Source organism: Eleutherodactylus coqui, chromosome 5 (genome assembly GCF_035609145.1).
Source record: "Eleutherodactylus coqui strain aEleCoq1 chromosome 5, aEleCoq1.hap1, whole genome shotgun sequence".
NCBI lineage: Eukaryota > Metazoa > Chordata > Amphibia > Anura > Eleutherodactylidae > Eleutherodactylus > Eleutherodactylus coqui.
The window spans coordinates 15,215,197-15,229,941 of NC_089841.1; positions in this window are offsets into that span (position 1 = coordinate 15,215,197).

The window sequence follows — 14,745 nt, forward strand, 5'->3', positions numbered from 1 at the left end:
GGCTGGCCTCTGATTGGTCAGGCTGTGACCAATCAGAGGCATCTTATTCAGCAGGCGGGGATTTTAAATCCCCGGCTGCTGAATACTACTCACAGCTGTTCAGAGCAGTTCAGGAGAACTGCAGCCTGCCGCGCTGAACTCCGTCTGCCGGCACCAGGTGAGTATAGATATATTTTTTATTTTTACACATTTCTGGATGAATTGCAGGGAAGGGCTTATATATTTAACCCTTTCCCGACAATTCATCCCGCGATCGCCGGCAGCCCATTGCTTTCAATGGAGTCGGCTGTATTGCGGCTCCATTGAATTCAATGGGCTAACATCGTTCTGCCGGGACAAGGTAAGTATATATATATATTTTTTATTTTTACACATTTCTAGATGAATTGCAGGGAAGGGCTTATATATTTAAGCCCTTCCCGACAATTCATCCCGCGTACGCCGGCAGCCCATTGCTTTCAATGGAGTCGGCTGTATTGCCGGCTCCATTGAATTCAATGGTCAGTGCTCGTTTAATCGAGACGAGTACCGCGTGGTGCTCGTCTCGAGTAACGAGCATCTCGAGCACCCTAATACTCGAACGAGCATCAAGCTCGGACGAGTATGCTCGCTCATCTCTACTGTTATTCAAAAAGCAAATATACTTCAGATAACCTGCCCTATAAATCGTCGTATCTTTCACATTAACCTCTTAGTGGCGAGCCTATTATGTGGTTTAAGGACTAAGTGATTGTTATGGTGGCATTGCAAGAGCCATTACTCATGAAAAACCATACTAAGGCTTGCTCTTTTGGGACAAGTTGTACTTTTGAATGGCACCTGGGGCACATGTCCTATTTTGTATAACTTTTATAAAAAAACCTCTCAGAAATTCCACCATTGGTTTTGGCTTTTGTGTTTATGGCATTCACCATTCAGTAATGGTAACACAATCTTCCATCTGTATCTGCATGATTACATAAAGAAAAACAATTGAATCTGCATCGCCGCTTTCTAAGGTCCATAACCTTTTTATTTTTGTGGTAATGCAGTTATATGAGGTCTTGTATGCAAGGAGAGTTATAGTTTTTATTGGTATTAGTTTGAGGTACATGGGACTTTTTGACATCTTTTTGTGTTTTTTGGGAGAGAAACGAAAAGACAAATAGCAATTCTGGCGTTAGTTTCTACAATTATTTTTACTGTGCTAATCCTGCGTGATAACAAAATATTTAAATTGTCTGGGTCGTAGTGGATGCAGTAATATCTATTTTGTGTTGCTTTTAAAAAAATTTATTTGGTATTTTATCCATTTTTTGTGGGTTTTGTGGGAAAAATGCTTTTTTAAAACAGTTTTTTCCTTTTAAATTACACTATTTTTAGTCCCTCAAGGGGACTCAAAGATGCAATAGTTTGATTGCTACGATAGTACATTAAATTACTTATGTAGTGCATTCTACCAAGCCTATGACAGCAGCCTATTAGACTCCACCTGAGGTGGGGTCTAATAGGTTGAGTTGCATAGCAAAAAATAGAGGCCTTCGTCAGGCTTCTGTCTGCCATGGGAACACATTGGCACTTTGTAATTGTGCTGTGGGGGCTGATGGCTGACAGAAAGTGCCCTCTTCTGCTGTCATCTGCTTACATGCTGCAGTTGTTATTGATTGTGGCATGTAATGGTTTTAACTGGCAGGATCTGAGGTTTCCCCGCTATTGGCTGTATAAGCTGTCTGGCTGGCAGTTATAAGCCAAGCCACTGCCTTAAAAAGATATATATGCAAATTAAAAGCCCTTTAGTGAGGTCAGTGTTCCCTACCAGTGGTTTGATGGTAGAAGGTGTCCTCAAACTACTGGTGAGGAATACAACCAGCCACTTTCAGGACACCATGGACCTACTGAACAAATTCACCTGTAGGTCCCTTCCCCAATGGCACCATCCTGGCCACCATGGATTTGGAGTCCTTATAAACTAACATCCCACACAAAGATGGACTGACCACCTGCCAAACACACCTAAGGCCAATGTGAGTCACCTCTGAATCAGTGTTACAACTCACAAGATTCATCATCAAACACAATTATTTCTCCTTTGGCAAAGAGATATTTCTGCAACTCACTGGAATGGCGATAGGCAGTAAAATGGAACCGCAATATGCCAACCTTTTCATGGCAAAACTGGAGAGTGACTTTCTAGCCCCCTGTCCCTGAAAACCATTGCCCTGCTTCTGCAAGATTGATGACATCATAATCATCTGGACCAACATTGAACAAAAACTCACAAAATTGCATGAGGAATTCAATGCCTAAAAATTATACGGAAAAGCAATTTATCGCCCACATACCTCAAATGGGATAGCTACTCTCTTAAGCACATCAAAAAGTCCATTGACTACAGCCAGGGCATCAGAAATAATTGGATTTGCTCCAACCCAACAGACAGCAACATTTTATGCAATATAAGCAGAAACCAAAGAGTGGCAACCGCACGTAAAATACATTTCCTATCAGAGGTATACATACCTTTAATAAATTCTCTAACCACATTAAATAATGCATACATATATACATTTAAAACCACCTGGCATTTGCATTAGGCCATTAAGGTATTTATTATAGGTATGTATCCTTCAGAGGTAAATATATGCTTGCTTTTGCCACTCTTTGGTTTCTGCTTCTATTATATGTTGCAGCCATGGTTTAACGTGCACCTATAGATTTCTATTGGGAAGTGCTGACCTATTTTATCCTTTTTTAGGTACATTTTTACAATCTCCAAAAGACATTTTTAAATCTGGGCTACTATCCCAGCTCAATTGATGACCAAATCACCAGAGCCAACAGGATACCCAGGAATCAACTATTCCAATACAAGGAGAAAGAAAAAAACAGTAGTGTATGTCTAGTAGTGACCTACAACTCACAGCTAGAGCTACTAAGGAAAACTGCCAGGAAACTCCTTCATACCTTACACAAGGACACGAGTCTGAAAACCATATTCTCGGAACCCTCCCCTTCTGTGTTACAGGCAGCCTCCAAATTTGAGGAACGTTATAATCAGGAGCACATTCCCCTCGGACACACAAAAAGGAACGTATCCCTGTAATGTAAGGAGCTGTAAGACCTGCTCACATATACTGACCACGGACAGGATACGGATCCCCAACACACAGCAGGACTATAAGATCCCTGGGACATTCACATGTTCCACATCCAATATTGTGTACCTGATCCTGTGCAGTGAATGTACTGTTGGGGGAGTTTATATTGGGGAAATAGGACAAAAGCAGAAAGCCAGGATATCTCATCGCCACACAGAGAGGGAAAGACTGAATTACCTGTGGCAAAACATTTTTGTGGTTACAGACACAACATAGAGAAGATGGGAGTTATCAGACTGAGAGGCAACTTCAAGTCACTGCGTCACAGAAGGATTTGGGAGTATAAATGTTTTGGGACATTTTTGATACTCTCTAGAATGCAATCAACCTCAGAACGAGGTTCTTGCATCAGTGGAGAATATAAAAAGTTTGAAGGAGGTCAAGATGGGTGTCCTAAAGGAGAACACCCAGAGGGTGAGTGAGTTGGGAGATAGCATCTTTGCCGAGGAGAGCACCCAGAAGGGGTGTGTGAAGGCCCCTGGTGGGTGAGTGGGTCGGGAGATAGCATCATCTCTGCCTTGGAGAGCACCCAGAAGGGGTGTGTGAAGGCTCCTGGTGGGTGAGTGGGTCGGGAGATAGCATCATCTCTGCCCGAGGAGAGCACCCAGAAGGGGTGTGTGGAGGCACCTGGGGAGTGAGTGGGTTGAAGGATAGCATCATCTCTGCCCGAGGAGAGCACCCAGAAGGGGTGCTATTCCCAATCATTGTTTTGCACACTGAGTAAAATCTCATACATTGATGTGAAGGAATGCTGACATCCAATAGGTGGCTCTGCAGGGGTATTGTTCCATATTTCTTGTTTGCAGGTCTGAGGGAGAGATTTTACATTCCTTTCACATTCCTTGTCACTGGACTAATTATTTTTTTAAAGAAACGTTTATTGGGCATTCTCATACAATATAATACAAACATGCATAGGTAGAGAGATCGGCAGATCAGAACTCTTGTACTCCTCCCATCCTTTGTAATTACATATACCATTTTATTTATTTTCTCCAAAAAACAGAACCGAAGATTCCCAACCTGGGAAATAGTAACTAAAACATAAAAACAAGGTTTTACCCACAACACGACCATCATCACAGCAAACATTCAATATCCTTGCACATAGTGAGGAGTAGAAAAAGAAAAACCCCAAATTTCCCCTTGGCCAAGAACCTAGTCAGATATGCCTGATGCAGTATTAGGGCAGTCAACCCACTGGCCCCATATCTTAGCAAATTTGGTGGGGCAGCCTCAGGCCACATAAGTCAACTTATATAGAGGGATGACCCTTTTCACTTCATGCTTCCAAGCAGCCCTAGTAGTTTTTTTTTGATGTTTCCAGTTAAGCAATATACCTTTTTGCATTAAAGAACAGCAATTTATATAAAGTTCGTGTTACTGTGTCAACTGGAATGTCCTCCACAAAGCCAAAGAGACAAATTTTAGAATGCAGGATGGGTGAGGCCCCTAGGTGGGCTTCCATAAACTCAAGGACGTCTCTCCAATAGGTCTGCAGAACATGGCATTACCAAACCATATTCATGATTGTGCGTGCACTCATCAATCATCTTGGGCAGTCTGCATTGGGGATTAGGCCCAGGGTGCACAAACGGGTGGGAGTATAGTAGATTCTGAGTAGGAACTTGACTTGGATTAACCTGTCCCTTGCAATGATCTAGGGCAGTCCTGAGCTGGCCAAAAAGCCATCCTGGTCATCCGAGTCTAGGTTCGGTATGTCCAAGCCCCACTTTTCAAGAGCCCTGTTCTTCAGTGAGGCAAGACCCCTTGTCAGTTGTCTATAAAAGCAGGATAGTGGCAATAATCCTCTCAAACTTTGTTCAGGACTTACTATTCTGCGCTCAAGCCCCACCACTGGGTTGTAATCAGTAGAAGACAGCCACCACCCTGCCCATACCAGCTGAATAGCTAGCTAGTAGTAGTGAAAGTGGGAGAGAGCTAGCCTGCCTCCCTCCATGGGCAGACAGAGAGTTTCTAGTTTAATTCTCGGGGTGAATCTTCTCTACTGTATATGGAGTAGTATCTTTCGGAGAGTCGTAAAGAACGTTTTAGGCTTCAAAATAGGTGTAGTCTGGAATACATATAGAAATTTGGGTAATAGCTTCATTTTGATTAAGTTTATGCGACCTACTAGTGTCAGTGGGAGTGAAGCCCATCAAGTTGCCATAACTCCTGCCCACTCCAACAGTGGGGCAAGGTGGTCTGCATAGAAATGGTCAGCAGACTTTCGCATTACTATCCCAAGGTAGGTAACTCTGTGAGTCCACCTCAGAGGAGCAGGGAGGGGCAAAGAAATCGCATGGGCTTCAACCGCCAGCAGCCCAGTTTTATCCCAATTGACCTTCACCCCAGAGTATATTCCAAATGCATCAAAAATAGAGAGTACTGCAGCCAAGGAGGATTCTTGGTCTTGCAAGAATAAAAGTGTATCATCCGCATTGAGCGCCATCCATTCTTCATATGCTCTCAGTCAGAACCCGCGACCTCAACTGATGCCCTGATTTGGATCGTTAGTAGTTTGATTGCAATCGCAAAAAGCGCTGGGGACAGAGGGCATTCCTGACGCGTTCCTCTAACCAAGGAGAACTGCTTAGGTATATAGGTGTTTGTGTGTATCCGAGCTACCGGGAGATAGTATAGTGTTTGTACCACTTAATGAAGCTTGCCCCCAAACCAAACCATGTCATCACTTCCCACAGATATCTCCATTCCACTGAATGAAAGGCCTTAGCTTGGTCGATGAAGACCAAAGTACGCTTTTCCCGGTTAGTCACCTAACATTCATGGTCGCACTCTTGTCCGGCATGAATTCCGATTGATCAGTGTGTATAATATGGGGAAGGGCCCTATTAATGCGTATTGACAGTACTTTTGTTAGATTTTTAATATAGTTGTTAAGGAGGGAGATGGGTCGGTATGAGCCACAGTCCCCTGGGTCTTTTCTGGGTTTGGGTATTAAAACTATTAGGGCCTCACGCATGATTGCTAGCAAGATCCCTAGCAAGATCCCAAGGATATTATTTTATAACTATAAGTTTCGGGGGAATGAATTCAATCTTTCTTTTGTACTTATATCTTAAAAAAATGTTTATGGATTTCACCTTCCCTCGCGGTAGAGCAATTTTTCAGGGGTACACTTGTACTCTTGGTACACCAATTTTTCTGGCCCTCGCCTATACTGTTATCTAACTAATTTTTCCGGCCTTTGCCTACACTCATGGTACACCAATGTTTCAGGGGTTCGCCTATACTCTTGCTACAGAAATGTTACTGGGGTCTGCCTATACTTCTGCTACAGGAATGTTACAGGGGTCTGCCTATACTTTTGCTACAGAAATGTTACTGGGGTCTGCCTATACTTCTGCTACAGGAATGTTACAGGGGTCTGCCTATACTTTTGCTACAGAAATGTTACTGGGGTCTGCCTATACTTCTGCTACAGGAATGTTACAGGGGTCTGCCTATACTTTTGCTACAGAAATGTTACTGGGGTCTGCCTATACTTCTGCTACAGGAATGTTACAGGGGTCTGCCTATACCTTTGCTACAAAAATGTTACTGGGGTGGGGGCGTGGCCTGATGCAGACAGAGACGGATGTGTGGAACTAGGCTCCGCTCTTTACTAGCCTTTAAAGCTACCAAAAGGAGTAATGCAAAAGCCCCTCTTCAGAAGGTCTCGGACTTCTTCTCCTGTCGCGGCTCTGGACAACCACAACATGCCAGCAAAGATGGCTCCCCTCCACACGAGCCCCGGAGCGGAAATAGAGAGACCGCGATCCTCAGCAACCACCTCCGGAGATGCACCCACTCGTGCCGACAGATCGGAGCTGAAGAGCGGAGGATCACCAGAAGCTTTCTCTTTGAGTGGGGTGAGTGACAGCGCCAAAAGGCCCAACATCAGCGCAGCAGATTCACCTAAAATGGCGCCGGAGAGCTCACGATCCCAATCTCCCTACTCATCTCCTTCTGTAAGCCCAGAAAAACAGAGAGCTCGTCTCTCCCCCTCATCTAGCCCGCATCAACAGCTAACCATTACAGATGAAGACCTGATTAAAAATGAACCTTCATCCAACCTCCCAGCTTCGGAGGACTTCATCAAAAATATGATGCTGACCCTGCTTGGATCCTTGCAAAAGGATATCAAAGCTCTTTCCACCACATTTAAAAGCTCCATACAGGAACTAGAAATGCGCACCGACCACATTGAGACCAAAATAGGCGAAATTACAGCCTCTCACAACAATTTAATAGACGCTCACTATACTCTAGAGGAAGAGATGGAATCTATTAAAAACAAGCTGACCGACTTGGAAGACAGGAGTAGAAGGAATAACGTCAAATTCAGAGGCATACCAGAAAACATAAATCAAGCAGATTTAAAAAGCTATCTCACTAAATTAATAAAGACCATTCTTCCTAACTCCACGGAACAAGACTGTATTATCGACAGAGCTCATAGACTGGTAAAACCGAGCTTTCTGCCAGATTCTATTCCACGCGACGTGATCGCAAGATTACATTTTTTCTACATAAAAGAAGAATTGATGATGACCTCAAGAAACTCCGGTCCTCTTCCATCTCTATATGCTAACATTAGCCTCTTCACAGACTAGTCGCAATCCACAATCCGAGCTAGGAAAGCTTTTTCTCAGGTGACCGCTGCTCTTCGATCTCCCAAAATTCCTTATAAATGGGGCTTTCCAACAAGAATACAAATTCATAAGAACAACACAATGCATATAATATCATCTCCAGAAGCAGGAGAAAAAATCTTATCAAAATGGGACATTTTGCTCCCAGAAAACCCACGAATGGCTAAACCTCAAAGAACCCAAAAGGCTTTCAATCGCCGCACACTGCCAACTACTCCCCCACGAGGAGAACAACTCAACCCCGAATGAATCCCTGATGAACTAATCTGCTGGTTTATTCAAGATGCGTGCGTAAAACGAAAGGCTTTAAACTGCAAGGCGAACTTTCCATCCCCCAAATGTGCCAGGTTTTAATACCCTATGAAGTATGAAGAAATTAGAGTGGCCAAACATGGCAGAGTTGCACCCTGCCCAGGACCTTGGCCTCTGCCCACACCCTCAACTAACGTGGGCATAAAGCGAACTCGGATTCTGGTACATCTAAGCACCAGCACAATTCAACAACCCATTCTTAAACAAACGATTGCCTTGAAGCTGGAGGTGTCGCAAAAGTTGCCACCGCAGGTATACATTGACCCTGTGAAAGTCTCATTAAATCAGTTATGGTTCCTTTGATCGCTCCAAAGACTGCATGAACCGTGAAGAAATTGCAGTGGGCAAAGCTGGACAATTCCTTCTGTGCACCCACAGTATAGGCGAACTCCTGAAACCTTTCTGTAGCAAGAGTATTGGCAAACCCCTGAAACATTGCTGTAGCAAGAGTATAGGTGAACCCCTAAAACATTTCTGTAGCAATAGTATTGGCAAACCCCTGAAACATTGCTGTAGTAAGAAATAAAACAATAGCGTTCCAGAGGATGGGAAGAGAGAAAGAGTAAAGAAGATATGAAAAAGAACTCACCTGACGACACCGAGCCAATATAAATAAGAGGCTCCGGTATGTCACGGTCCAATATAGCGTATCACTCTGAATGGGTGTCTGGGTATTTCCACCAGGTATAGCAATATGCACTGGTCATGTACGACATCCTCAGCAGAGCATCATGGTGGATTCCAAGGATGAAAATAGCAACCACGGAATAAAACGTAGCAAAGTACAAACAAAAAGTTACCAGCGCTCCAGTGCCAATGTGTAGGAAAACAAGATGACACAGATTTTTTAAAAGGAAAAAAGATCTGCTTACTTCACAGGGGGGTCTTGGAAATGGCACCCCTGAATCCCAGAATGCAGGCAATATCGTAGGCGCAGTAAGGCAAAGATGATTCATTAGATGCAACGCGTTTTGGCCTGATCACAGGCCTTTCTCAAGCATAATAAGCAAAAAAAAGTACAATATTTATGGCTAACACGTACCTCCTGATTGGTTCAATAACTCCATTAGCCGTCCGTTCAGGGAACGCTGTTTGGGCCCTTTCTGATGACATCATGGCCCGACGAGGCCCGTGGAATGCAGCGCTGCGCTCCATGGGGTTCCCGAGTAGCACTGCCCCTTGTCAGAAATGACGTGGTATCTGGGTTTTTTCATGGCCAAGTTATCAGCTAGAAGGGAGGAGCGATAAGACACTACACTCCCCGGCCTCCAGAATACCATAGGCCAGCCAGCGTGATCAGTGGAGTGCAACGCTGCGCTCCACGGAGATGTCACGTGACAACGTCCCCGCGTCATGATGACGCTGCTTAATACGTAGTCACGTGACCATGCTAATGGCTCTAGAGGAGGAAATACATGAATGGTGGAACGCATAACTGCGCTCCACGATTAGGTTGCTATTATAAATGCCGACCGTAAAAACTGGTATACCAAAAGTATAGGTGAACCCCTGAAAAATTGTTGTACTGACAGTACAGGCGAGCACACCTGAGAAATGTATTTACTAAGAGTATAGGCGAAGCCTGGAAAAATTGGTTTGCTCTGAGCATAGGCGAAAGAATGAAAAAGTGGTTTGCTGTGAGTATAGGCGAAGGCCAGAAAAATTTGTTCGCTATGAGTTGTGCCAAAGCCCGGAAATATTGGTTTGCTCTGAAAAATGTATGTATCAAGAGTACAGGTGTACGCCTGAAAAATTGGTTTACCCACGCTACAGATGAAACCCAGAAACATTTTTTAAAGATAGAGCTCGTAGTTGCTTAATTTGCTAACAGAGCCTGGAGGCCACACTCCAAAAAAATTAGTTTTAACAGAGCCTTTTGGCCCTCTGAAAAATTGGCTGTTCAGCGTGCTGACATGCTGGTTTAGGAGGAGGAGGAAGATCAGAGAGAGATAGACCAAGCTGCTTCTCCCCTTTTTAGGGGATAGAGGGTGCATGGTTCCCCTGTTCCAGCTGAAAGAATCTTTATGTTCCACTGCTTTCCACTTCTGGAGAAGTCTGGGGAAATCCAGCCTTTGTTCATCTTAATGAGTGTAAGCCTGTCAGTCAACAGGTGGGTACGCTTATCCAAGATGATCCCCCCAGCAGCACTAAACACCCCCTCTGATAAATCGGGCAGGGCAGGCCAACACCTCCAAGGTGTACAGCGCAAGTTCATGCTACGTGTCCAGTTTTGACACCCAATAGTTGTATGTAGCAGAGGGATCACAGAGGATATTGGTACGCTCAGCAATGTACTCCCTGACCATCCTTTTACAGTGTTCTCTCCGACTCAGCCTAGACTAGGGAGTGGTGACATAGTCTGGCTGGGAAGCCTTAAAACTGGCAAAGGCCTTGAAGAGTGTTTCCCTGCCTGCGCTGGACATGCTGCCTGATTCCCCGCACCTTCCCTGCTACTTGGCCCACTGAAGTACATCCTATACCGATAGCATTGTCAGATGAGAATCTTAGCATTAGCTTTTCCACCAGGGCCTTGTGGTATTGCATCACTCTCGTACTCCTTTCTTCTTCGGGAATGAAAACGGAAAGGTTCTCCTTATACCGTGGGTCAAGAAGGGTGAACACCCAATAATCCTGGTTGGCCAGAATGCGTCTAACGCGAGGGTCACGGGAAAGGCAGCTTAACATGAAGTCAGCCATGTGTGCCAGAGTCCCAGTACTCTACACATCGCTGTCCTCACTAGGAGGATATCTTTTATGATCCTCCTCCTCTTCTTCAGCCCATACATGCTGAACAGATGTGAGGGAAGTAGCATGGGTACCCTCTGCAGTGTGGGCAGCAGTCTCTTCCCCCTCCTCCTCCTCCTCCTCCCCCTCCTCCAATACGCGCTGCTCCAGGTGTGAGGGTGGTCTGGCTATCAAGCGACATACTGTCATCCCCCATCTCCTGTTCTAACCGCAAAGCATCGGCCTTTATGCTTAGCAGCAAACTTCTCAGCAGGAAAGCAGCGGGATGGTTACACTGATAATGGCCACGTCGCCGCTCACCATGTGTGTAGGCTCCTCAAAGTTTCCTAGCACCTGACAGATGTCTACCATCCATGCCCACTCCTTTGTGAAGAACTGCGGAGGCTGACTACTACTCTATCTGCCATGTTGCAGTTGGTATTCTACTCTGGTTCTACGCTGCTCGTACAGCCTGGCCAACATTTGCAACCTAGAATTCCAGCATGTGGGCATGTCGCACAGCAGTCAGTGCACTGGCAGATGGAAGCGCTGTTGCAGTTTCCGGAAGGTGGCAGCATCCGTGATAGGCTTCCTGAAATGGGCGCACACGCGACGATGCACCTAGCTCAGCAGATCAGACAAATGGGGGTAGTTTTTCAGAAACCGCTGAACCACCAGATTGAACACGTGCACAAGGCTTGACATGTGTGTTAGTCTGCCAAGCTGCAGAGCTGCCACCAGGTGACGGCCATTATCACAGACGACCATGCCTGGTTGGAGGTTCAGCGGCGAAAGCCACTGCTCGGTCTGCTCTGTCAAACCCTGCAACAGCTCTTGGGCGATGTGCCTCTTCTCTTGCAAGCTGAGTAGTTTCAGCACTGCCTGCTGACGCTTGCCCACCGCAGTACTGCAGCGCCTCGAGCTACCGACTGCCGGCGACGTGCTCACACATCGTAATTGAGAAGTGGAGGGGGTGGGGAAGAAGGAAGGTGTTTGGAGGAGGTGGCATAATACGCCAGAGAAACCATCACCGAGGTAGGACTGCAATCTTCGGTGTGGGTAGCACGTGAGCGGACCCAGTGTCAGACTTGGTCCCAACCTCCACCAAGTTCACCCAATGTGCCGTCAGGGAGATGTAGTGTCTCTGCCCGCCAGCACTTGTTCACGTGTCCATGGTTAAGTGGACCTTCTCAGTAACCGCGTTGGTGAGGGCACGGTTTATGTTGCGTGAGACGTGCTGGTGTAGGGCAGGGACAGCACAGCGGGAAAAATAATGGCAACTGGGAACCAAGTATTGAGGGACCGCCGCCGCCATCATGTTGCAGATAGCCTCCGTTTCCACTAGCCTGTATGGCAGCATCTCCAGGCTGAGTAGTTTTGCGATATGCATGTTTAAAGATTGTGCATGCAGGTGGGTTGCTGCATATTTCCGCTTTTGCTCCAACGATTGGGTTAGCGACAGCTGAACGCTGTGCTGGGACACATTGGTGGAGGCAGTGGAGGACCGTGGAGCTGAGGGTGTGGGTGCAGGCCAGGAGGCGCTCGTGCCTGCGTCCTGGGAGGGGGATTGGATCTCTTTGCAGGTTGTGACACTGGGGAAGAGGCAGTGGTATGACCCGCAGGTGGTGAATGGCCTTCGTTCCACCTCATGGGGTGCTTAGCCATCATATGCTTGCGCATGCTGATGGTGGTCAGGCTGGTAGTGGTAGCTCCCCGGCTGAACTTGGTGCAGCACAGGTTGCACATCACTGTATGTCGGTCATCCGCGCTCTCACTAAAAAACCTCCAGCCCCTCGAACACCTAGCCCTCTGCACGGAGGCTTGCCGCGAGGGGGTGCTGTGGAAAACAGTTGGTGGATTATTTGCTCTGGCCCTGCTTCTCCACCTGGCCACCCCACTGCCTCTTCCAACCTGTTCTGCTGCAGCACTTGCCTCCCCCTCTGAAGCCCTGTCTTCAGTAAACATCCAGATAAATGGGAAATTGGATTATGGTGAATAAAACCTTCTCTTTATTAGAAGATGTGCTTCATAAAACCAAAGAACATGAAGGATGCGTTTCAGCCCACTCTGAGCCTTGATCACCTCTTGTATTGCATCACTAGTACCTGTTTGCTTAAATAACTTATCTAATTAAAAACAACAGCTCATTTTTAACCCCTTATGAACTGAATGATTATTTTGTTGTCCCGTTTCCTTTAGGGCAGCAACATTCTTATTGGATAAATACATCATATAATTTCATGATTAGAGGATATTTTAAGAAGATGTATATCAAGATCATATCAATTAATTATATATCTGAAGGGATATTACGTGAAGAATAATATGATACATTTCTTAATAAAGAATGTGAACACATGATAGTATAATATAATAACATATCAACTTTTTTAACCACATATGTCAAAACATGATCTGATGAATAAATGACATTATCGGCTATAAATATATCACATATAACCACCATTTTTACACAGTGATAATTCATAATGTATGTTGTCGTATCTTATGATATGGATTTATTCCGTTACATATTAATTATTTTAACACAAAAAAAAATTATATTTTTTATTGTATTTTTTGTTTTATATTCATCAATCTAAGCAAATCATAAAGAGAAAATTATCAAAAAAGATTATTCTGTGTAATTAAAAAATAATATATTTCAAAAAGAGGCTTTTTTATTATTATTTCGTTGCATATTGATTACTTTTGACGAATCATACAGAAAAAACTATCCAACCCTGTTCATTATGATTAGAAAATACATTCATTGATGGAAACCATATAACCTATTTCATGTAAATAAATTCTTTAGCACTCTTTATGTTGTATTCCCTAATAGACATATAATAGGTCCGTTTTGTAATTAAGACCCATAGGGACTCTTGTATCCAAAATCAAAATCCAATAACACTCTCTTTTGAGAACAACTTTTTTGTCGACCTCCTGTTTCCTCCTATTCTTGTTTTTAACAATTTGAATACCAAAATATGTAAAGCTTTCTAATTTTCCTTGGTGCTCCTCTAAAAAGTGTTTTATTGCACCCGAGTGTCCTGCATTTTGATTTTTTATATATCTTATATGTTCACTTATGCGAGTTCTCAGTTTACGTATCGTGCAGCCAACATAATGTTTCTCACATAATGTGCATGAAATAATATAAATTACATGGGTTGAGTTTGTTAATCTTGTTTCTAAGTAACTCCTAATGCTGACATAACATAAGAAAAGTAAGGAACTTAGAAGTTGCTTATTTTGTCCGGACCTTGCATTACGGACATTGTGATAAGACACAAGGCACCAGATAAGGAACTAACTAGATAAGTTTCCTACTGACATTTCAAGTTTGTGGCCGGATGCGCCTGAACTGCGCCCAAACGCAGCAGATGTGCTTTTCCAAGATAAGTTGTTTTTGCAAGAATGAAATGTGCTAATATTCTGTTTTTCAAACTAATCACCTGATTAAGTAATTCTTCAAAGTCGCACCCTGTGCGCGACGGCTTATATAAGCTGTGTGTTTTTCCTAATAAAGCAGAATTCATTTGATTCACTGGGCTGTGTGTGTAGTGGATTCTTATGGTTCTCCTGGAGTACGAGCTATAGCTTTCGTTTGAATTTGGACTCAGGCAACATCAGCACTAGTCTCCGTTGAAAGACCCCCCACAAGTTGCAATTGATATATTCCTTAATAGAGAATTCCCTTGTTTTAGAACTATCATTGAATGAATTACATTTTTTGGCCAGATGACAAGTGCTACATTTATTATGTCCACATCTTGTGAATCCTTTGTATGGTAACCAAGAGCTACTATTTCTTGTATCCTTTAAAGAAAAGAACCTAAAATGTTTCCCAGATTTTTATTTCGCTTAGCTACTATTTTTACACCATTATTCAAAATATCGTTTGAAATTTT